A 25,887-nucleotide genomic window follows, 5' to 3' on the forward strand; every position below is an offset into this window, starting at 1 on the left:
ACCCTGTCTTGGAACGACTCCCGCAGTAGGTGACATTAATTGTCCCCTCGGTTCTTTCATTCATGGCTCCTCTGTTGAGATGTCCAGCAAAGGTGCCAGTTAGAATGACGCCTCTTCTGTAATGCAAACCGCTGTCTACTGGGAACTGGATAAGCCCCAACAGTTCATTATCATGATTCCTGTAAAGGGCACCTTTTGCCTGCCTTGGACTATTCATTTGAGTTTTGCTTTGATCTTAGCTGAAAAATCACGTGCAAGCCGTGAATACATATATTTCTCTGATATCAAGTGCATGAGCTGCATCATGCATGATAATGAGATTTACCTTTGGTGTGGGCAAGTGGGAACGTCATTGTGGAAACACTGGCAAGGCGGATGGATTGTCACAGGCTGTTCGTCATGTTCAAGCATCCAAATACGTTCCAGCAACATCACTGCAACTAACAATCTAGTGGCATTTAACTCTGGACAGCTCATTTTCAGGAGGTGGTAACTACAAGCTGGGGATGAAGAATGGGATATAAAGACTCAGTCTGGCTGGGATGGATGGATACAGCTGACATAACTCTGTTCCATTTCTGAACATGTATACTGTTCTGTATAATTAACCTTGGACTTCTTTCCCAGCCCTATTACTCCCAGAGAGAGGGGTCTGAGGAACCAATATCAAACATATTTTCATAAACAGATTGAGCAAAGGACCCTTCCCTTGGGGGGGGCGGAGGGGAGGGGAGAGAGAATAGGCTAATCTAAGAAGGAGGGAAATCAAAGGAGAGAAGAGTGAGCTTGCACAGATTACATGACTAACCCCTTCGTCCAACTGTCTGGAGGGTTTGGAAAGATCAAGAGCTTGAGTTCTTTTTAAAGCAGAAAGCTACCTCCCTGAAAATGGGGACTCTTGGAGAACTCCAGCAGAGTGGAAGGAAAAGTTGTGAGCATTGACAAGAGCAGGCATAGCGTGATCATCGAAATTTCTCTCCATTAACAAACTCTCTAACCCCTATTGTAGTAATTTTTTGCAGTCTGTCCAGATGCCACACCATTAAAATGCTCCGATTTATGTCCTCTGGCTCTTTTTTCTCAGAAAAGCTTTCTCCGGTTTAAATTATTATTTGTACATATTGTGGTGGTTCATAGAAGCCCCCACCAAGATTGTTGTGCTGTACAAACACATCATAAGACAGTCCCTGCCCCAAGGAGCTTGTAGTCTACATAGATCAAACAAAGATTTGGAAGGGACACACAGAGATGGGAAATCATTTGCCCTGGGTCACTGCAAGAGCCAGGAACAGAACTCAGATCTCCTGAGCCCCAGGCCAGTGGTCCATCCACTAGACCATGCTGCTGCATCTTCACATAGTGAGTGTGAGCACATTCCTGAGAATGCAGGAATCTTTGCTCTCTGCAGGAGCAGAGAGAGCTGATGGGGTGGGTGGAGGGCCCAAAGAACATGGAGGCTTGGATGATGCTTTGGCCTTGTCCGAAAAGATGGCAGATGGTAGTGACATAAAGGGAGCACTCAGCCCTTCCTGTTCATAATTATTAGCAGGTCTGGGCCCTTGACACCCAGTGTTACACTGGGAATATTCATTTATTTACAGTGATTTTCTCCCCTCCACTCTCCCGCCTCCAAAAAAAAAAAAAAAAAAAAAAATATCCTTTGGCCGCATTTAAGTTACAGGAGATACCCACAAAGGAATTCTCCATTTCAGCCCCTCCTGTTGCATGGCTGAGATTCAAAACTGGTGGACTGAAAGTGCTGGCAAGTCAGTAACCGTTCCCACGCGACAATTCGTCACATTAGTTTATTGTTTTTTCTTTACATGGCAGACAGAGTCTTCAGTTTTCCAGAGCAATGTTCAGAACTCAAGCCCCACCAGGTAACACCACGTCTTCACATTGTTTATACTGAATTTTTTATTTTAAAAACAAGTGTCATGAGAGTGCTGCAGAGCTACCAGCGTCAGCCTTGCAAATTTGTACATGCAAAACCTGGGTCTCCCCCCGGCCTTGAATTTTCATGAGAATTTGTGATGGGGGGGGGGGGGGGGGGAAGAGGAGGTCAAAGGCAAAATTTCACAAGTTTCACCAGCAGGCATGGTGGAGGGTTGTTGCAAAATTGAAATTCTGCCCTGGAAAACAATGGTGAATTTTCCTGAATATGCAGAGGTGAAAATGTCCCCATCATCATATAGAAATGCCATGAGTTTGAATCAATTATTGTGCAAAGATGGACTCCCTGCCTCCAAAGAATCTTCTTTTGTTGTCTAAGGGGAAAACAGTGAAAAGTTTACTGCAATAATGGGACATTTCTTGTTGATGGTGTGGATATTTTTCTACCATGGCTCAGACTGTAATGGATTTTTAGTGTGGACTGATGCAAGGTCAAACTGGGTGCTGCAATCTTTAGTGGAGTAACAAGATACAAAACTTTAAAAATGGAGCATTTACAATAGGGACGCAAAGACGTGCTTTTAAAATTGTAAATACATATTTACAGGTTTGCATGATAAACCAAAACTGTTCTGGGAAAAGTATTCATATAATCACAGCATTTACACACTTCTCTCCTTGAGTTTCTTGAATAGTATAATTAATATCACTCTAAAAAAAACCAAAGAAAAGTAAACTGCACAAAATTCAGCTTTAGTAATGTCACAGGTCTACCTTAAAGGCACTAAGCCCAGCAGAATCCAAGCCAGAATCTCCATTTCTAAACACACCTTGCCCACTCCTAGATACTGAGGGAGGTCTCAAAAGAATGGGCTATTTTAAGTATAGTTCAGGCTGCAACATGAGGCATCTCTTAAGCAAGAGCCCCTGAGTGACAAGTGAAAATACATCACTTAGTAAACATGCTCATTGTCTAACAACATTGCACTGGAAACTTTAGGGATACCTCAAAGTGGTGCTGGTATTTTTCTCCGATTTGTTGCTACAATGTTAGGTGCTGTCAAAACATACAGGAAGATCATCCGTTTTCTAAAGAACTCTAGTGCAGGTGTTGCCATACAAATTCTGGATCATGAAAAAAGGAAGAAACAAGGACAGGTAAATGAAATAAAAGAGAATTTGCTGCATCCAGTACAGCAGAGTCTATTGTGGAGACCTTTCGATAAAGCTAAATGACTGTAACTTGGAGATTAGGTACAATGGGGCAGGCTCCTAGACATATCTAAGACCCATAAATTGCTTTATCAGTGTGCTGAGATTTTCAAAGCTGCCCAGTGGCTTTGGATATGTGGTTTACATTAATTTTTAATGGGTATTGGACATCCAAATTCATTAAGCAACTACAAAGGTGAAGTTTGTGGAAGCAAGCAGAGGTCACCTCTGCCATATGATAGACCTGCGTGAACGAGGCCCTTTATGAGCAAGAGAGAATATATCTCTTTGTTCAGCCTTCTCACTAACTGCAACACCCTGAAACTTCGTCTTTACAGGCTGTGGTCAATCATCATGGCTCCTTCCTCTCTAAGCCTAACCAAACTAGATTGGCTCTAATGGAGGGTCACAATTACTAACCTCCCTATTTGTGGGAAGATGTTGCTTGGTACCATGCATTGTGATGGGCATTTTAGGAATGCTTGTAAAACTCAATCATGGCAGCAATGAATGGGTGCCGAGCTAGTGCCAAATATAACGGAAGCTTTTCGCAAAATGAACGCTTGTCCCATTAGAAAACTGGACTGACACCATCACTGCATTTCAGAGACCACTTAACAGGTGAGTTTCCAGGAGATGCGAGTCCTACAATCTTCTAAAAGCAGTGGCATCACAACCTTTGCAATGTTCCAACATCTTAAAGGTCATGATACACGCTCAGATTGGGGTACCCACAGATTTGGGATATGAACACCTCAGCAAACTCTCCACTCTGGGTGGATTTTCAATGGGTTGCTCAGTTCTATAAAGTGTACAGTACAGTTAGAAGATAAAATGATGTAACAGTCTTTTGAAAATGTAATTGCATAGTATGTCCAACCCCTCTACGTTCCAACAGAAAGAGAAGAATTGCCCAAATCTACCTGCCCTCCCAATGTGGTCACAACAATCTACAATTCTCTCTGAATGTTTTCCCATGCTGTTCCACTGGCTCTGGATGAGTGGACTTCATATTGCAGGGGATGCGATAGAATCATCCTTTCACTGGCCTCCATAGTTCATAACTCGCTCTCTGCAAAGAAGGACAATGACAACAAGATGCCGTTGCTTCTGGCACAGAATACCACTGGCCCCCCTCTTTCTCCTGATGAACTCCTGGTCTCACTTGAACTGGGAATGAACAGAACAGATTATGATATCTAAGGATTACTTTGCTTCATCTTCTCAGTTCAGCACTGTCCTGTGCCTGCAAATACACATAATCACCTGCAATAACGGTGGTCTCCATAGAAAAGTCACCATTTACCCAAAGTGGTATGTGAAAAGTCACAGTCTCCCCTATTCTAACAACAAGAAATAACAGGGGAAACTCAGATAACACTGTCCAATAAATGTTAAATTTTTACTATTCGCCACCATTTCTGATAGTGCAGGAGGCAGTTTGGTTTTCTTATCGTACTAACTTTTTCCCATAATACTAATTTTCTCTATTTCATTTACAGTTTAGTTTAACCAAATATAAACCTATTTCAGGGTTCAAGACCCTGCACCCATCCAGGATCTCGACCCTGTAGGCATTTGCACATGTACTTAACTTTACTCACATAACTAGTAATAATAATATCTCGCTCTTATGTAGCGCTTTTCATCAGTAGATCCCAAAAGAGGTCAGTATCATTATCCCTATTTTGCATGTGGTGAACCTGAGGCACAGAGACGAGGTGGCTTGCCCAAGGTCACCCAGCAGGCCAGTGACCAAGCCAGGACTAAAATCCAGGTCTTGAGTCCCAGTCTAGTGTTCTATCCACTAGGTGCTATCCAACAGCACTTTAGCAGCTTTCAACAAACTTTTTATTACTGAGTTGGGCTTCTTCAACTACCCGGATTAGTCAAAACTTCCTCTGATGTACGGAGAAGTGAGTCATTTCAGGATCACTAGGGGGACTGGGCCAGATCCTCAGCTGAGGAAAATTTATGTCATTCCCTTGATTACAATGAAGCTATGCTGATTTACACCAGCTGAGGATCTGAGCTAATGTATTTAAAATGCAACATGGCACTATTTTTTGTATTAAAAATGTCTCCTACCAAAGAAGCAAATAGTGAAGTCAAGGCTATTAAATATGTAAATTAATATGCAAATGAGGGGTCTAGATCTTAAGCTACTGGCACATTGCCAAGGCATCCCCTGGTGGTTTGGGTGCAGTTGCCTTGATATTAAGAATAGAGTGACATTAAGCCTTTGGCCCTTTCGTCCCATAGGATCTCAAAGCACTTCAGCACGTCTGCGAACAGCAGAAAAGAAATGCGGTCCTGTCTGAGGTGGAGGGTGGCAAGCAAATGGCACACAGGTCCCTGCCCAGCAGCACAGGAGGAATGGAGAATCGGAGCACTTATAAGAATTGCCAAGGGCTCAAAGATCCACCTGTAGGAGTGGCACAGTGAGCTTTAAGGCCTCTTCCACAAGGCTCTCACATAGGGCGTGGAGGAGAACTCTGTTCTCCTGCTGAAGGAGAATGGAGCGCTAAATCAACCCTGCCAGGACTTGAACCTGTGGGTCCAACGGGTCTAGGTGTTTCAGAACAAGAGGAAAGGATGGTCTTATGGGCCTGGCTAAAGCAGGGGACTAGGACTCACATATAGAGTTCTATTCCCAGCTCTCTTTGTGACCTTGGGCAAGTCATTGAGCCTGTGTGCCTCAGTTTCCCCACCAGTAACTGAGGACAATAGTTAGCTGCCTCACAGGGGTTCTCTGAGGTGAGCTAACATTTGTAAAGTGCTTTGGCTACAGAAATGCAAAGCATCACAAAGCGCTGTGTGGTCATCAGTACCAGGGGCGACTGCCTTGCTGTACCTGATTTGATGTGCAGAAGAGTCTATTCCTTGAAGAAGTGGGCCGTCGTGCAGTTGGATCTCTTGCATTGCCTGGTGCTGGTGTTCTGAGAAGAGGAGAGGGGACATCTAGAGGCCGTGCGGAGTCTGTAACTGCATAAAGAGGCAGGAGAAACTCTCTCTCACACACGCACACACATCATATTTGGGATAAAAGCAGAGGCAGGCCACATATCCAACACACAATCTCAGTTCAAACATTTACCCCAACCTACTTGCCAGGCTGGTGGCCCAGTATCATATGAAAGCCGGGGTACCTTTCCCAGGCTTGATCCAAAGCTCACTGGGAGACCTTCCATTGGCTCCAACTGACTTTGTACAAAGGCTCTAGACCCAGGTGCTGCCAAAGTTGCTCATGAAAACGAGGGGGTGTCTTGCATTGCTCTGCAGTGACCCTTTAGTCAATTTAGGTGAAAACTCAGGAGAAAGTTGAGTGTGTTCTCCCTGACCCCCTTCTCTCCCCCCCACCCCACCGCCTCCCCGATGTCCAGGCTCAGAGAACTATGTGGAGAACCCTCCAGGAAGGACAAACTGGACATCAATAGTCAACAGGGCTGTGACTGCAGCGGGCCCCCTGTGCAGAATAGCTGGCAGAGTCAGGGTCTATTTTGTCATGTTGCCATGCCATGTCACCATGCCATGTCATTGTTTTGCATCTGTGTTGATGCAAAAGGCATTTCACATTACATAAAAAACCACATACACTAACAGGGTAAGGTGTTGAAAAAGGCCAGGTGCTCAACTACACTCCTAAGCTGCATGCCCCATCACCACGAAAGCTCTTGCAAATCAGATAATTGCACACACAAATAACCAAAAGCAGAGTGGTTAACTCTTATGATTTTATTGCAAGGCTTTTGATATTTGCTTTTTACCTTCAGCCCCAGGTCCCCGGATCCTGTGACTACGTGAGAATCTCATCTTTCATCTCAAAATAAAAATTACGTTTCTAGTTTTCAGGGTTGGTGATAAAAGCTACTGACAAGGCGAAAAGAGCATGTAAAAGGCTAAAAGACCAAAAGGCAAGGATAAAAAGAATCACACATCTATTAGTTTTTGAAAAAGCATTCCGGCTTAAAAGAAATATCTCATGATTTTTGAACACTTGTGGTTGCCAGAACCACAGCACCGGTTATTTGCACAAATCTGTACAGTGTTTGTACACAGAGCTGTGGTAACGACCCTGCATATTGCACATGCAGAGCCTGACCAAGACTAACACTATGTTATTATCAACTTACATTCCAACAGAGGGACCTCTTTCAAAAATCTATTACTACAATACTCAAGAAGCTAGTTTTTGCTCCAGCATATTTTTACAGTTCAAAGGAAATCTTTGAAAAGGGACCTTTGACCTTAATGTTAGTCCCCAGCTGTAGGTTTTGTAAAATGTTTCACAAAACCTGGTATCAAATTAGAACTGTTTTTTTAAAAATTGTACAATGGCTCATGAAATTTAATCAATTTTTTAAAAGTGTGAATTTGTCATCAACATTTGGAAAATAGAAAAATGTCAATCAGGCCTAATAAAAATATTTTCTGGGATGTTTAAAATAATCCATGAAAATAGTTGTTTAGTTTGGATTTGAGTCTGCAGTGTTTGCATACGTAACATTGTAGCACTGGGCAAGTGCATGAGAACCAGAAAGTGAAAACGGCCAGTAGAAAAAAAGCCAATTTTCATTGCCCAAGATGCTCCCAAATGAAATGCTCCCAAATGAAATAATGGGAATGGTAACAAATAAATAAAAGTTGACCTTTCTCTTGATTTTAGCAATTAAAATGTTACTGGTAACACAAGGAAGAAAATAAGTTTGGCTTGGATATTTTTAAGCAGAATGTGTCCACCTAAATATTGATTAACGTCAAGGATGCCTTGCAACTTTCAAAAGTCCTTTATAAAATTAATAATAATACACATTCATGTATTAGGCAAATGCCCAAAGACCTTTGTGCACCTTAACATATAGAATGAAAAATAAAATATAGGCAGGCAACATGCCTGAAAAGATTCACCTCTTACCCCTCCTCCCAAAAACTCAACCCCCAACATTAAAGTAGATCCAAATTTTTTTTTTTTTGCATTTCAACTAGTTCTTACAGTAGATCCCTTACCTTGTGTTTTGGGGTGTGAGAGACTGAGCATGTTTTTTAAAGAGCCAGATTGAGGCTGAAAATTAACTCCTGGATATTTTATTGACCACTTTGTCTCGTGTTCTCTACTTAAAAATCACTGAAGCCATATGGTTAACTATGGACTGTTTCCTGTGCCAAAGGCTAGTGAGTGCTGTCTGTTGTAAGAGTGCCTGTGGGAAATCTGTTGCTGTGCCATTATGTTGGCAGTCCTCAAACTCCATCAGACTCCTGCGTGGTGCATCTTCACTAGGAAAGAAGGTGTGTTCTTGCCTCAAATTAGCTAGTATGTGGTAACTCAAGAGGTCAAATGCTAATGGAGACAAGGCATTTTGTAGATCTAGTATGTGTTAGCAAGTTGAGGTAAACCTTAGACTTCCCCATAGTCCTTACCTTGACCTGCTAATGTGAAAACTACAACCTGCCTCGTCTTCATGAGGATTTTACTCAAGAACACACCTTTCTTCCCAGTGAACACGAGGTCTAAGAGACTCTACATCAGGTCAATAGATCCTGATGGCGATGTGTGCATGTGCAAAGAATCCACATATCTCCTGCTGCTGCAAGGGGAGAAGCTTGTGCAAATTATCTTCCACCCTCCACCATGGACTGTTCTGCAGCTCCTGGTCCTCTCCTACCCTCCTGGGATGGTGGAGGAACGGGGTCAAGCTACGTGCCACAGAGGGCCCGACTTGTGGTGTGGAGGAACTGCTGGACTCTCTGGTAACCTCACCCATGCACAAGTGGCATGGAGTGTGTGTGTGTGGGGGGGGGGGGGGAGAAGATTATCTTCACCCCAGTTGGTCCTGGTTTCAATTCATGGCTTATATCTTCATTTCAGAGCTGTCAGTCGAGATCAGACATGCACTGGCTGTCCATCCCGGCTTAGGAGGGAGTGTCCTGTCCAGGGGATATTTACTACTGGCCCTCCCTCCCCCATTTTGTCCCTGCAAAGCTTTCCTCACTCAGTAGGGCTCAATGCTGTCCAAAGGGACAGTGCACGAGTTGTTAATTGTGTCGATCGCGGAAATCTTCCGCTGAGAAGCACCAAGCAGTAGTATCATTGTTACTTTGCTGTGTTGTGCAATAGCAAGTTCCAACACCACCACTTACGTGGGGGTTTTCAGAAAGTCAGCCAGCTCAGAATAAAGGAAAGACGCCCCATCCTGTGTGAGAGGGGTGGAAAAGTATTCACTGAATCACGACCTTAAAGCTTGAAAGCGGTAGCAGCAAAGATGTGTTAAAAACCAAGGAAATGAACGTGTTTTAAACACCACAGCAGGCCAGGGCCTTTTCACAAAGGCACAACACTTGGAATGTTCTCAGTGCAAGCTAAACATCATTTATGGCAATGCACGCCAGCCTGCGCGATGGGACACGCGCTGACCTCTACTCATCAGAGCAGCAGCCAGCTCCCATCCTTTGCAGCGAGAGCCCTGTTCAGAGAAGTACATAACAATCCCCCACATGGTGGTGCCATTGCCTTCCCAGCCAGAGAGAAGGCGCAGCATTGTCTGGAGCCGGGCAAGGGATGGCAGAACGAACGGACACTGATGTAGCAACTTAATGCATCAGGAATGAACTCAATAATGACAAACAGACGCAGGGGATCACAACACCACATGAAGCCCATCTGGGACAGATGTAGGATGCATTGGACCTGTCTACAACAGCAACACAAGGCTCTTCTGTTTCGTTTGCATTTTTGCAATATTTACGGAGCTTGTTATGCCCACAAAGTGTTCTGAATGGGTCAGGATGGAGCCCTGCACTGTTATGAACAATTTTAATGATTGGATCCCACAGAAAAACACGCCGGGTCTCTATTGACCTTAAATTAACCTCTTGGGAGGCTCATGAGCTTGCTTCTTACAATAAGAAAAGGAGTACTTGTGGCACCTTAGAGACTAACCAATTTATTTGAGCATGAGCTTTCGTGAGCTACAGCTCACTTCATCGGATGCATGTAGCTCATGAAAGCTCATGCTCAAATAAATTGGTTAGTCTCTAAGGTGCCACAAGTACTCCTTTTCTTTTTGCGAATACAGACTAACACGGCTGTTACTCTGAAACCTTCTTACAATAGTTGCAGCTCTGCTTTTGGGACAGGTGGATCAGCGAGCAGGTGAGAGATATTGCCAAGAAGTCAGTAAGCCACTGCATGCACATTAAAGCATTTGAAAATCCTGCAACTGCACTAGCTCTAAAACCAGTTATCGCTCTGTCAGCCGGCATGGACACTGGACACCTGCAGATGTTCTCCCACCATTGCCACTTCCCCACCGGGGACAATAATGACAATGAGGCACTGTAACCAAACCCCTGTGCCTCACTGATGCTAGCGCCCCCACCATGGCTAGCAGGGGGGGCAGAGCAAAGGGGAGAGAATTTCTGAAGATGCCCAGTGGTGGTGATGCCCAGTTATGATGCAGCCTCAGTAGCGTATCAAGTCCACTCCTGCACCACAGTTCAAGAGATACTTCTCACTGCAGAACTGGGCTGACCTCAGAAAAAAATAAAGATTGTACGGGGGAAGGCAAAGAGAAGTATCACTAAGTGCTTGTCTGAACAAGGTTTTTGTACTGATCTAGCTAAATTGGTTAAAAAAAAAGATTTAGTTAAATCAGTGCAGCGGCTTGGATTGCCAACCCTCCAGGAATTATCCTAAAGATTATGTCATAATGAAACCTCCAGGAACACGTCCAACCAAAATTGACAAACCTACAACCTCCTAGAATAGACATGGTTACACTGACATAAAGACAGGTTTCAGAGTAACAGCCGTGTTAGTCTGTATTCACAAAAAGAAAAGGAGTACTTGTGGCACCTTAGAGACTAACCAATTTATTTGAGCATGAGCTTTCGTGAGCTACAGCTCACTTCATCAGATGAAGTGAGCTGTAGCTCACGAAAGCTCATGCTCAAATAAATTGGTTAGTCTCTAAGGTGCCACAAGTACTCCTTTTCTTTTTACTGACATAAAGGGAGTTATATTGGTCTGGCTTGTTTTGGTAAAATTCCTAATTGATTTAAACTAAGTTATAATTAGACACTCAAACTAAAATAGGAGTGTCCACACCGGGGGGAGGGGGGGTTTGCACCATATTAACTAAATTGGTTTGAGTTAAACCAGGGCAACTTGCTCATGTAGACAAGACCTAAGGCTCCTCCCTGTAAGTTAGGGACACAGCTCCAGTATGCTGGACAGCTGTGCCGTTGATTTTAGAGAGAGTTACAGCAGTAGAATCTACAGCAATGCTCTGAAATGTAGAGATGAAGGGTTTGAAAGCAATCGACTTTCAGTGAAAAGTAACATTTTCCAAAACCTCTGTCTACTGCTCCAACCTCCCCAAACCCTTGAACACTGGGTTGGAAGCAGAAGGATGTGTAATTTAGCTAGCCCATTAGAAAAAGGTACATTAAACATACACTCCCCTCCTTTACAAAGAGCACTTGGCATTTTCATGCAAATTACCTTGTCTTCCACCAGAGGTGAGCAATTTACATTCTTGAAAGGTGTTTTTCAGTCCTCCACATTACCCATTTAAGTCCCAGAAACATCAGCTGTGTAACTAGTGGGAATGAAGCCCGGAGGCTATTTGTCATGATTGCTAGATAAATCGAGATCCAAAAGGATTAAAGATCCTGCTGAGATATTATAAATGGGGCAGTATAGTAACAAAATAACCAGTTATCAGATTAGCAGCCGTGTTAGTCTGTATCTGCAAAAAGAAAAGGAGTACTTGTGGCACCTTAGAGGCTAACAAATTTATTTGAGCATTAACCAGTGTTAGTATATGGTGAAGAGGACAGAATTTAAAGGAACTGTAGTGAGGATTTTAGGGTTTAATATTTGACTTAATTGAAAAATGTTTTTCTTGGAGAGCTTAGGTTTCTGATCCCCTAATTTAACAACAAAATATGTACACGGTCAGAAGTCTCTTTCCCCCCTCCCCCCCGGCTCCACATCCTCCACACCCAATCACAACCTGGTTTAGTTCTTAACATAGAGCATAATTATTGCCCTCTATCATCAATTTAAGATCCATAAGCAAACCAACTTCAGCAGATGCAGACTGACATCAGTAGGTTCAAAAAACCTCTTGGACAAGTTTCAGAGTAGCAGCCGTGTTAGTCTGTATTCGCAAAAAGAAAAAGTACTTGCGGCACCTTAGAGACTAACCAATTTATCTGAGCATAAGCTTTGGTGAGCTACAGCTCACTTCATCAGATGCGTTCAGTGGAAAATACAGTGAGGAGATTTATATACACACAGAACATGAAAAAATGGGTGTTATCATACACACTGTAAGGAGAGTGATCACTTAAGATGAGCTAAAGTGATCACTCTCCTTACAGTGTGTATAACACCCATTTTTTCATGTTCTGTGTGTATATATAAATCTCCTCACTGTATTTTCCACTGAACGCATCCGATGAAGTGAGCTGTAGCTCACGAAAGCTTATGCTCAGATAAATCGGTTAGTCTCTAAGGTGCCACAAGTACTTCCTTTCCTCTTGGACAAGTGCATCTCCAAACTGCCAACCTTCTGGGTTTGCAAAACTGGGCTGGTTAACCACCTGGGAACAGGGTTTTTAGTACTTCCCACTTCCGGTCAGGTATGAAACACTGCGAGTATGTTACCTTGCTAAATGAACTCTCTCTCAGCTGCATTAGAATAGTACTTACTGGGAGAGTGAATTCACAGAACAGCCACCAGGGGACACTGAGAAATATTAGCTAACATCAGTTCCATCGATTGTACTGTGGAGCAGGGAACTTTTCGAAGGGAAACAAGGGAGGGCCTACTGGACCAGAAGAAATTTGTTGACAGATTTTCTTGCACATTTTACTCTACAGCCATATACTTAGGAACTGGAAAGTCCTTATTCTGCTTACCAAAACGGAGGATTTCCGTGTGTCCCACTGCAGTTCTTTTGAGAGTGTTATGTGCTCAATTCAGACCAGTGGGAGGGAAGCTGGGTCACGGGGCTAGATTTGATTTTACAGGCACCAAACAAAGGGACACAAAGGAATAATCCAAATAATGTGATTTTATGGTCAATTCTCTCAAACCACCAAAGCTAGAAAAAGCTCATTTATCACTGAGAAGCTGGAATGCCCAGCTTTCTAGAGGTGCGGAGCTGGAGTGTCTAGCCATGGTGGTTTAGGGGACATCATGACAATGGTCACTGCTCCCTCAGGCCAACACAAAACAATCAGGCCATCCCCAAGTCAGTTTCACTGTGCAGATGGCCCCCTAAGGGTGGCATTTTCAAGACTGCTCAGTGCTGGCTCAACTCTGCTCCCATTTAAATCAAAAGGTAAGATTCCTACAGACTCCAGACATAGGATCAGTGTTAGGCCAGCGCTGAGACCCCTGAAAACCTCACCCTTTGTTTAAAGCCTGATGCAATTCTTATGGGGGTGGGGGGGCAATCTGAACATGTGAGAAGGTGAATCCATGTAACAAAGTGACATCTAACTCACCATTTACAATTACACCCAAGATTTTCAAAAGCAAATAGTGATTTCTGGGAGCCCAGCCTCAGAGGCTGGAAGGGTCCTGATTTTCAGAGAGTGGATGCTCTGCGCTTTCAGGCCCCATCGAGATGTCTCCAGTTGGACTCCCAGAAATCACTGGTCGCTTTTGGAAATCTTGGCCTGAGCCTTTACAGTGAGATGGACTGGATTGCTTCAGCAATGTATCTTGCGGCCCTTTTTAAGGTGCACATTGAGTTTGGAGTGCCAAAAGGTGAAGAACACTGGATTAAAACGAGAAGTACTCAAATGCATCTTTTATGCTGCCATAAAATCTAATTGGATAGTTTGATAAAAGTCTTCCATGTGCACTGAATTGCCCTCTTGGTTGGGGGAAACGAATAAAGCTCATCATTTAATAGCAACAGAAAGAATATCATAGATTGGGAAGACTTCATATAATCTTTATTTACCCTCTATATGAATGTGCTCACCCCAGCTGAGTTATAAAAAGAACATGAGAGAAAACACGGTTGGTTAGCACTAAGGGCTAGCAGAACTGAAATGGCTTGGTTCAGCCCTGCATATCTCATCACGTAATTTGCTTCAGACAAAACAACACACACAGAAGGATCAGCACAGGGAAAAAACGCTTTGGGTGTAGCCGATTTAAAAGACGCTTTGATGTGATAATGCGTTTGCAGTACTGCAGGGAACTGACACATACACAAGCCAGTCTAGTTACTAGTGTAATAACTGTCACCTTGATTGTCACTGGGGACTGAAGCTAGGGCCAGCAAAGCTAAGATCACGAACTAAAGGGCTAAGCGTCCTAGTTGGCAGACTTAGCAGGCATGTTCTCTGCAGCTCAGGCACAGAAGGAGTTACGGAACACAAACTGCACAATGGGTTACACTTCTAATACGCGTTTGTGCACGGACAGAGTCTCAAGGAATCTAAAAATGGAACCCTAAGAAAGGGGCCATGTAGTTTGGTGAAACCATGCAAGGCAGCACAATGGGGCAAGAGTGACTCATCTAGCATTTCTCTAACCCCTCACACCCCAAAGAACTGAACAGCCAAACTTGCGCCCAAGCAAAACACAATCAAATCTGAACCCTGCAATACACTGAAATAGCAGCATAACCGCTACTCAAACGGAGGCCTGGGGTAGAGAAATTCACACTCTGAGCACGACAGCTATGCCAACTTAATCCCTGCTGTAGATGCAGCTAGGTCTTCTGCTGAACCTTGCTACTGCCTCGGAGAGGCCGATTACCTCCAGCGATAGAAAAACCCCTTCCCTTGCTGTAGGGGGGGTCTATGCTATGGAGCTGCAGCTCCTGTACCACGGTAGTGCCCACAGTGTAGGTATGGCCTCCGTTAAACCCAGCAGGCTGGATTTGCCGAGAGGCAGCTACACCAGCTCCTACTGGAGTAAATGCCCTAAGAAAGGACAAGAGAGCCATACAAGGTGCCTACAATCTTCCCTCCAATGGATAGGATATAGCCAGGGCAACTGAGAGATGCATCGATTCAGCTCATCCCGACAGCAGCCTCCACTGGCAGGGCTTCCTGAGGAGTAAAGCTTCTTTCTCCTCAGCAGAACCCGTGTGGGGAGAGCAACAATGAAAACACCGCCTATCCTCCCCTGGATGCGAGTTTTCCCTTCAGGGTACGGTGACTCTCACTTCTATAGTATGTGCCCTGCCTATGCAGAGCAACAGGTTCCGACACGAAAGGAAACGTATCCAAATAAAACTGCAGGAGGAACTGATGTAGACTCTGTGCTTTACCTTGAATTGGGCCCTGGTACCGGGATTAACCCTCTCACTCTTCTTAAGTGGCATAGTGACAAGTGGTCAAAGCCTGTTTTTCATCTCATCTGAAAGGTGGCACTGCTCCAAAAGCACAATGCCATCTAGCACTCTGCCTGGGCACCGGGCCAAGAACGACTCAGAAAAATGGAGTGTCACCTGCTGAATCAACCAACGCCACTTCTCACAGCTCCTTGGCAGTTCTTGGATCCAAGTAATGACTCAGCCAGCCCTGCTTGGATTATGAAACTTAAAAGGATCACGCAGCATGAGGTGCTATGCCTATTTTGAAAGGCCTGTCGCCGGTTCTCAAACTACCATCTGCAAAACAACTTGCTGTTGTCACTATGGAAAAGCATCTGTCAGTCTTCTAGATATGGGTGTGTTGTTTTTTTTCAACCTAACCCAAGAAATCAAGTACTTCTGTGCATTTACTTGACTGGTTGCTTCGTGCTGTTCTTTGACGTAAACTCAACCAAGGAGTGACAAGACAAACCGCAACATGATCTAGAGGGAGCAGCAGGGAGAGAGAAGATTCAGTACTAATAAATATAAATTTCTACTCCCAGAGGAAAAATAGCACGGGGGTACCTATTCCAGCTGCCACATCCATCAGATGATGGTGAATTTATTGTCATTTTTATCTCCCTTATTATCCTAATATTGCTATTTCATGTAATGGAACAGTAAAGATGATGCAGGGAAGGTGGGAAAGGGGTTTTGGAAGGGGAGCTACTCCTGAGAGCAAAAACAATGAGGCGTACACAGCTACCCCTCTGAAACCTACTCCCAAGAGGGATTTCTTATCTTGGAGAGATAGGATGGTCCAGTGGACTGAGAATCAGGAGACCTGGCTCTGCCAAGGACCTGCTGTGTGACCTTGGACAAGTCACATCAGCTCTCTGCACCTCTGTTTCCCCACCCATACTTTGTCTGTCTAATAATCTGTATAGATTGTCAGCTCTTCCAGGCAGGGACCGTATGTTTGAAGAGTTCCCAGCACAAAGGGGCTTTGATCTGTCCAAGTCTCTCTGCATTGCTTTGATATTGATTACACACAAAAAAACCTGTTAAAAGACTACTGTATGAAGGTTGCAAAAATCAAGCACTCCAAAGTTAGGAAATGCCAGAATTAAGGTTGCCCATGCAACCTTAACTTGGCCCCTGGGTGCATCTGCATTAAGAAATGGTCATGCATGGTTACACACTTTTCCCCCCACAGATCACTGCCACATTCAGCACACAGACTGGACTGCGTTCATTTAATGAGCTGCTATTCAGTATTTTCTTTTTAACCCCATTGTTCAACGTGTGGCCCTAGGCCTTATTTACAGTTCAATATACAAACCCAGCTCTGGAGACAGACTTGTGAACTGCCTGTTGAGTTGCTCTATGGGGCTGATCACTATAGTACAAGTTCTTCACAAACACCAATTAATCTTCACAACACCCTGAGAGGTGAGGGGGTATTATCTCCAGTTTACAGATGAGGAAAGGAAGCACAGAAAAATTAAGGTCCAAAGATGTCATTAATTGGGGGTGCTCAATTTGAGACACCTAAGACGTGATTTTTCAGATTTCATAGCATTATAATAGAATGTTGGGTTTTTTCTTTTTTTAAGCACTGCTCCCATAGACTTCAGTCACAACTGTGTACGCTCAGCACTTCTGTAACTCAGGCCCCATGTCTCAGTTTTGGGCATTGAGGAAATGAGAAACAGAAACAAAAAGGAGTACTTGTGGCACCTTAGAGACTAACAAATTTATTCGAGCAAAAGCTTTCGTGAGCTACAACTCACTTCATCAGATGCATTCAATGGAAAATACCAAGAGTTAGCAACCATCTCTGCAAAGTCTGATTTAAGTGATTTCCCCAGCATCACACAGGAACTACGTGGCAGAAGCAGGAACAGAGCCCAGTACTCCGACAAAGCCTTCTCCTGTCTTAGCCCTGAGACCATCCATTTTCTCTTCCTGCAACCCTCTGCCTCAATCACTACATTACATACACGCCACCCAGTGTCTGCAACACAGAACCAGGGGGCCTACAGTTTCCTTCACCACATGCCCTGATTCATCCCCAGAGCAGGTCCCTACTCTGTGCATTGACTACAGCAAGGGTCCTGAGGAAAAATAATGTGTGATCACGTAATTAAAGGCTACAATAATGTTCATGTACAAAGGGGCCAAGTTAAGGTTACACGGGCAACTTTAATTCTGGCATTTCCTGACTTTTGAATGCTTGACTGTGCAACCTTAATAACCTTCTTTTACCAGAAGGTGTGTGTGTGTGTGTGTGTGTCATTTCCCAGGTTTTAAAAAAAGCAAAACTGAAAAAACAGAAATGGCATCCTATTGACACCCACATGGGTCATAAACAAGGATGGAACCTTTAAAACCACCACACGGAGCTCTCCCACTCGGGAGATGTTCTCTGCTAAGCTCTAGCATGTCTCTATTGAGCCTTGGACAGAAACCACAGTTTGCAATTGATTAGGACTTGGTCAAAACCAGGTGGTTTTTCTTGGGGATGGCAAAAAGGCACATCTCTGACAAAACGGCCACGCCCTCTGCCAAATTTCAAGTCCCTGCTCCAGAGAATGGGGAGTGCTACACCTGTTCAAAGATAAGGTCTTAAGTACTTTTTAACAAGAGCAAAACAGCACACTTTTCCATACTTTCCCCTGGTCTTGCTCTTGGAAATGGCTGAACTATTTTGGCTGAAATTCCCCCCACTCCCCTCTCAAAAAACGAACCACGATTTCAGCTTGAGACAGACAACCGGCATGGAAAATTCCAGCCCAAATAGTTAAAGTTGGGCAAAGCTATAAGCAACTGAAAACAGCATCTTTTAATGGGAAGTGTTGGGAAACTTGAATAATAGGTAGAGCTCCCAGCCCCACCCATAGGTGCTGACTCTGTGGGTGCTCCAGCCCTGGAGCACGCACAGAAAAAAGTTAGCCGGTGCTTAGCACCCACTGGCAGCCAGCTCCCCCTCAGCGCCTCCTGCCAGCCAGCAGCCCTGCCAATCAATTCCTCCCTCTCCCTCCCAGCGCCTCCGTCCACCGTGTATCAGTTGTTTTGTGGCATGCAGGAGGTGCTGAGAAGGAGGGGGAAGAACTGGGAAGGGGCACACTCTGGGAGGAGGTGGAAAGAGGATGGGAAGAGGTGGGGCAGGGAGGCCTTGGGGTAAGCGGTGGAGTGGGGGGCAGGGCCTGGGGCAGAGGTCAAGCATCGCTCAGGTGGAGAGGAAGTCAGCACCTATGGCCCCACCTATATTATATTAAATGCTTCACAATATAAACAATCTGAGAATCACTCATTCGTATCATATAGGGATAATGGAGCCATTAGATGGTATACAGCTGAAGACCATGCTCTTCCATCCCTCGTATCAGAGTGATGGCGTACTGTTTAGACCATACACACATGCCAAAAACCCCAAGCATTTTAGAAATAGAAGGTCAGAAGACTTTAGCTCATACAAGGGATCATTTGATCATCTAGTCTGACTTTATGTATAACACAGCCCACAGAACTTTCCCCAAAGTTAAAGTTAAAACACCAGAAGTAAAAACGCATTTGCTTTTCATATCATGATCAATTATATAGATGATTACTAGCACATGCATGAAACATGGTTTATATCATTGCTAGAATCCCTTTAAAAAGATTTATTTCCTCATATTTCATTTCAGACCATGTGTATTATTCCCTAGACAGTTTTATGAATAGATTGCATGCAATTATTCCAGGAATTTACTCTGAAATGACAAATCCATCTACTTCCAACTGAACTCATATATTCATCAGGCTGTTCAAGAGTCCAAATCATTTAGCCAACCCCTGGGATGATTTCTGATCAATGAGAGCAACAACTGATAAGTGACCTCAGTGAGAGAGGTTTTCCCCTGAATTTAGGAAGGATCATTAAATAACTTGACATTGATGAACACCACACTGAATACGCTCTCCATATTTAACGAGTCCAGATAATCAGTAAAATCCAGAAGTATGTGCTTTCTTCCCGGGCCCCCACCGCACTGGGCAACATTACAAGACAGTAAAATGCCCTTCAAATTTAAGCAACTGGAAGAAGTTACTTGACATTGACAAATATTTCCAAATCTGTGTGCCTAAATTTAGGCTCTTTAATCATATAAATCTGAAAAATAGCCCAAATCTGGTGACTTTCCAGGCAGGCTGCAAAAGACATCTGTTGAACAGGGTTTTGGAGAGGGTCGAGTATGCGTCTCAGTAGGTGGAAGCTTTTTTTAAAAAAATAGGTAGTAAGCCAGAAGAGTTCCCTTTTTGAGTACTTTAATGTTGGGATTTTGCTGTATTAATTATGTATTAAGATACCTGGAGCAGAGATGGGCAGCTATAAGGCAGTAGAGGACCACAAAATCCTCTAACACCTTCTAGCAAGCTGGGGTGTGTGTTGGGGGAGGGTCCTCCCAGGGGGATGACACAAGCCTGGGTGGGGCTGGGGTTGGGACAAGTCCTGCCTCTGAGGGGCGGAAGGTTCCAGAACAGGGTGGTTGGAGAGCGAGCTGGGCCTGGCCCCCTGCTTCAGACTGTTGGCTCTCACCACAGCATCATGGAATGCCCGTGTTTGCACCCAGGCCGCCCCTCCACCCTAACACCCCACCCGCTCCCGACCCCGGTGCTACCAGCTCCCCTGCCCTGAGCTGGGCTGCGGCGGACCTGATGCAGCTGCTGGGTTGCCGGTTGCCCATCTCAGACTTAGAGCTTTGTATACGCATCTTTTTTATTAAAATTGAAACAAAAAAACAATATTTGGGCACCTTAATAGATGTGGCCAGAGTTTCAAAGGTGCTCAGCTTCTGCAGGCCCCGTGGACTTCAATGGCAAGTGTAGGCACACAGCTTTTCTGTACAGGGGCATAAATATGGAGTTAGAGGCCTAATTTTAGGTACTGAGGCTGGAATTTATAAAGGGATCTATTTACTAGTCTATACACAGGTTAAATCAAGGCACCCCCCTAATGTGGGCAGAGTTAATACTCAGACTGGGATTTACAAAGGAGTCTAAAATCAGGCTCCCAACTCCCACTGAATGTCAATGGGATTTGAGCACCTAACACTCAGGTGCTTTTGAAAATCCCAGCTGAAGGCTCAAAAACATTGGCCGTAATATCCTACTAAAAAAAATTTGTTTAATAAGCATTAATCTTTTCTTAGAATACAGGACATTGGTGATCCCAAGTACTTCGGCATTAATGCATGGTTTTGCTTTATTATAAACTCTAGGGACTCTTATTTTTTCAGTTGTGCTGTAAAATTTTATACTACTTCCAAGACTTTAATTCTAATTCTCTAATACATCCTACATTTTACAATTTACTTACCATGCAAAAGTCAGGTCAGCTGCAGCTCCTGGTCATCAGTGAAATCGTCTGTTTTACCTAGTTTCCCCAATGAGCAGACCATGGTACAGAAAGTCAAATGACTTACCAATGTTGCACAGGGAGTCAGTAACTAAGCAGCTGGGATTAGAACCCAAGATCCCAGCTTCTTATCCATTGCTCTATCAGCTAGGGTGCATTTCCTCTTCCAGGTCATTTTACAAGCTGATAGCCAGATTTTCAGAGGTGCCGAGCACTTCCAGCTCCTGTTGACTCAATGGGAGCTGCGGATGGCCCACATCTTGGGAATTTCGGCATGAATATATTTTAGGGACATATTTTTGTAACGGACCACTCAGTGCAACAAAACCAAGTCTGCTCATGACAGGACTATAGGCTGGGAACTTGCTGCTCTATTTAATTGCATCATAACTCACTCTCTCTCTCTGTGTAACTCCTACGGAAATTGAACCATGACTACCCCACTGTATTCTGGCTAACCCAGCCAACCTAGTCATGACTGCTTTACTACATGTATCAAAGTAAAATAGTTATTTCTCCCTGTGTACACTGGTTTATATGCCACCCAAACAGCTCAAAGCAGCCTGCAGTTCAGGACTCTTAGCTGATGCTGGGCTTTCATTTAGCAGCATCCACCTTTTACCATTGCTAATTGGTTAGAGGACTGTGGCACAATACCCAGGCCCGCCATCACCTCCCAGATGGATTATGGCAGTGTAGTTTACTTGGGCTTGAATCAGCCATAAGAAAACTGCAACTAATGCAGAATGGAATGGCACAATTTCAGCAACAGACTACCAAAAGCACAGCGTCCTGGGGCTTCCCCGCATACACTGACGTCTCATAGAGCCCTGCTTTGTTATTGTCCACAGGGCTAAATGATCTGGGCTAAGGAGACTTAAAAGGCCAATTCTGTCTCCAGGATCTTTCAATTAGCCCAGCTCAGGGCTGGTGCCGGAGATGGGACCTTCTTGAGGCTGATCCAAGGCCGTAGAATTCACCCCCAGAGGAACCGAAAGTTACAACTTCACTCCACTCTGGCCTAAATGCCGTTGAGAGGGCACTGGCCTGGGGAGTCAGGAACTTGGCCTCTAATCCTGGTTCTACCATTGACCTCCAGGTGTAACCTTGGGTAAGTCACTTCACACCTCTGTGCCTGTTCCCCCTCCCTCCCTTTCGCTCTCTTGGCTATTTATATATTGTAAGCTCTTTGGGGGCAGAGATTGTCTTATTCTGCATATGTCCAGCAACTAGCACAATAAGACCCTGTTCTTGGTGGGGGCTCTAATACTATTAGACAAATTATGAAATTTTTAACTTGATTACTCCACCACCACCCACCTAGCGCATTAACTTTAAAAAAGTACTATACATGCATTTTTCCCCATGAAGACGAACAGAAATGGAGAGGAAACTCCAACTGACAGACGCTAGCCTCTCTGTTTAATTTGCTGACTCTGGAAAGTGCTTGGGTATGTAGTGATGGGTGTGGTATGGGAACCTAAGAGAATACAAACACAGAAGTAATAGGCTGTCACAAGCTTTCCCGTGCACAACTGACTTAGATTCATAACATTATAGAGGGATGAATTCAAGAACATGGATCTTTTCTTGCTCACAATAATGCAAAATAAAAGCATGCTCACTGTAAGGCTATACAATGCATATTATTACTTGCAGCTAACAAGACATGTAATAACCAAAATGCAGCATAAAAGTACCCGATGGTTAATCATGATGATGGGCCCGTTAACAGACAAACAAACAAAACTGGTCTAAAATAAATAAGGGAATAGGACTATAAACACTAAAGATTACGCTAATTTGTTTCTGGTAGAATAAACACCTTGATAAGATTTAAACCCCCTTCCCACACTGATTCTTTTATTCAGCGTGGAAGCTCTGTGAAGCCTTCTTAACATTTTGGTGAATTTTATCCTAGGAATGTAATGAGAGTTGGGATAGGTGTCTTCTGAAGAGAGCGTACAACACAATACACAGCATGTGAAATTCAATACCAGAGGTGGTCACGAAATCAAATGATGTGTAGCTGGATTGAAAAAGGGGCTGGATAATTTCTTGTCCACCAATATTTTCAGCTATTCATTCAGGGTGCAATTTGCCCTAGAGTAACAGGAATGCACAAAGTCCCTTTTAAGATCTCAACATTAGGTTTAAGTGGTGTGTAGGGCCACTCCGAAAGGGTGAATTTCACCCTCTCAGTTGTACCCCCTACATGGGGGGAAACTGGAGAGGTACGTACAGCCATTACACCAGCTCTGAGTCACATGTAACCCCTTACACTGGAGATATTCCCTAACAGCCAGATCCATCAGTTTATAGCCCCCATTTCGGCTGCTGGGGCCACTCTGTTGGTACCAGGTAGGGCCTTTAAAGCTGCTATTAACAGGCTACTGAGGATTCCTGAGCTAGCCCTCCCTGGTGTGCAAGCCCCATTACATGATGGATAGAATCATCAGGATGCTCTGACAGAGCTCTGGTGCACTTTAGGATTAAGCTTTTGATACCTACCAAAAATGGGACTAAGAAAAAGATGACTTTTGACATTGTCATATTTATAAATCTGCAAAAAACCTTGGAGAATGAGCTCATGCGCCCCAAAGGAATGTCTATTAAATGAACTGAAACAAAAAACAAATAAAAAAAATCAAGACATCTATCCCACTCCAAGTCTGAAGGATACACAATTCTCTTGTGTTTAGTGGGAGCAAAAAATGAATGGTCCTTAAAGGCTGAAACAACATACAAAATACATTCTTTTCTATGTATGTTTTCATATACAGTAGAACCGCAGAATTACGAACCAACCAGTCAACCACATACCTCATTTGGAACTGGAAGTACATAATCAGACCACAGCAGAGACACTCCCCCACCCCGCAAAAAAAAGCAAATACAGTACAGTACTGTGTTAAATGTGAACTACTAAAAAATAAAGGGAAAGCAGCATTTTTATTCTGCATAGTAAAGTTTAAAAGCTGTATTAAGTCAATGTTCAATTGTAAACAGCCATAATGTTTTGTTTAGAGTTAGGAACAACCATCATTCCTGAAGTATTTGTAACTCTGAGGGGTTTTATTGTCCCACCTATTTTTGTAGTACCTGAATGTCTATAGATCTGAAGATCAAAAGAGGAGGGCTACATCTCAGATCTAACGAAAATTCACTTTTGCAAAAGTAATCTGGAATGAAAAATAAAATGGGAAATTTCAATAAAATATGGAAATGAGAGACCACCAAATATTTAAGGAAGGTTCATCCAGGAACAAAACAAAAGTGATAGCAAATTACTAATCCTTTCTGTACTTTATGGTTAAAAAGAAAAATTATACATTAAAAATTTCCCATAAACATTTTAAAACCATTAACAGCTGTTTGTCTGAACCTTTAAGATGTCTTTACTGCCAAGTACTATTTTATAATCAAATTAGACCACCAGCTTTAAAACAAGGCCTCACAATGGGAAAAGATGACACACAAAATATAACAGTAGAAACTGGCGTTAATATGCAAAGCCTTCATTTCAGAACAAACACATGAAATGTATCTTAGAAGACACACCAGACTTTCCCAGCCAGCATGGGATTGTGGGACAGAGTCAGGTCAGGTCATATCACCTGGTCTGTCTGTGACGTCAGTCAACCAATGGGGCAGCTTCACTGACAGGAGCTCTCATTGAGTAATCAAGGTGTTTGCAACAGCTTCCTGAATTGGCTGGCTGCAACAGTTGACAAAAGGATGTTAGAGATAGGAGGAGAGCTAATACACAGCCCTGCCAGGGCAGCATTGTTCCCTACACTACTAGTCCTAGTCTATAGGACTAACTTCTACTCCTGCTAGTCTAGAAGATAATAGTAGTTAAAGAGGTGGAAAAGACCAACTAGCTCACGAGTTCCATAGAAGGATAGACTACAGTGCCAGAGTATGTATTAAATATTAAACTGATACCTCTCACTTCATTTTACCAACATGTCAGGTATATTCTCTCAGTAAGAGGGAAGAACTTAATGCTTTCATTGTCTGAGTCCAGATATTTCAGCCACCTTCATTTTTGCATCCATGTTTAGATCATAAAGCGATGGTTATATATATCCACAGGGTAGTCAATTACGTAAATGAGATGCAATGGTAAATGTAAAATTGCTTATCCGGGAGAAAAGAGCTGCTTTGAAGAGCACGTTCTATTTACTGTCACCTCTTTTAGCAATGGCAACGCCTGTAATCTCTTGCAAAAGATCCAATTTCATTTTGGAATGCAGATCGATCCTATTTCGCACTTTCCCCTTTGGAAAATGTTGTGTGCGAATTCTGTGTTTGTGAAAGGTGCCAGACTGAGAGCCTTACAGAGCGAAGGATACAATCACAGAACACGCAAGATACAATGGCAATGGAAGCTTCTACCAAAGCATCGAAACCAGGAGAGCAGTGACCAATTCATTGTTGATCTCACTGCTGAAAAAGATTCCAAGGTGCCAGATCGTGGTGAACAGCCAACGGGAAAGTGGTCTGAGCACTAAATAAGCATTTGATGAGAAGTTTTAGTGCCAGTGTCAGAAGGACTGGAAATGAATAGGTAAATGGATCTATAGTCCCTAGGCAACTTTTAAAAATCTCAATCTAATATCTAACGTAATGTGTAGGATGCTTTTCTAAACTTCTTTCGCACTTCTTAATTTTCTTGGAGTGTGCCATGTAACTATGCATAAGTAATAAATAAAAATATTTTCAATCACCAAAAATTGCAAAACATAATCAATTATACATTTTAAAGTGTCACATCCTATTCAACTGAACAGTTATACAATTGCTAATGTAACCAACACTAACAGCATGTCTCTGCAGCATTCTAGTGTCTAGACCACACTAGGCATCAAGCTACAGTGCACATTATGCCACATACAAAGTGCCTTTAAAAGTATTTGCTCATCCACAATTTGCAATTAGTTTTTATGCATAAAACAATGTTCACGAAGAAAACCACCATAAAAAACATAGCCTCACTGGGACTGAACTTTAGTACAGATTGGCCCTGCTTTCCTTACAATTTT

The 25,887-nt window shown here is 43.4% G+C and overlaps 1 long non-coding RNA gene across 3 annotated transcripts; it reads right to left on the reverse strand.

The window, feature by feature from the left end:
* Positions 1-1,479: 1,479 nt before the first annotated feature.
* Positions 1,480-22,485, reverse strand: LOC144277018 (uncharacterized). 3 transcript variants are annotated; one of them, XR_013348382.1, is made up of 4 exons: positions 22,191-22,485; positions 20,238-20,323; positions 5,960-6,090; positions 1,481-4,177 (listed from the first exon to the last, which is right to left on the reverse strand). It is a non-coding gene; the product is annotated as an uncharacterized LOC144277018 (long non-coding RNA). The 3 variants fall into 3 exon arrangements; XR_013348381.1 differs by lacking the exon at positions 22,191-22,485 and having other exon boundaries at positions 1,480-4,275; positions 20,238-20,567; XR_013348380.1 differs by lacking the exon at positions 22,191-22,485 and having other exon boundaries at positions 20,238-20,567.
* Positions 22,486-25,887: the final 3,402 nt, after the last annotated feature.

This window comes from Eretmochelys imbricata, chromosome 18 (genome assembly GCF_965152235.1).
Source record: "Eretmochelys imbricata isolate rEreImb1 chromosome 18, rEreImb1.hap1, whole genome shotgun sequence".
NCBI classification, from domain to species: domain Eukaryota; kingdom Metazoa; phylum Chordata; order Testudines; family Cheloniidae; genus Eretmochelys; species Eretmochelys imbricata.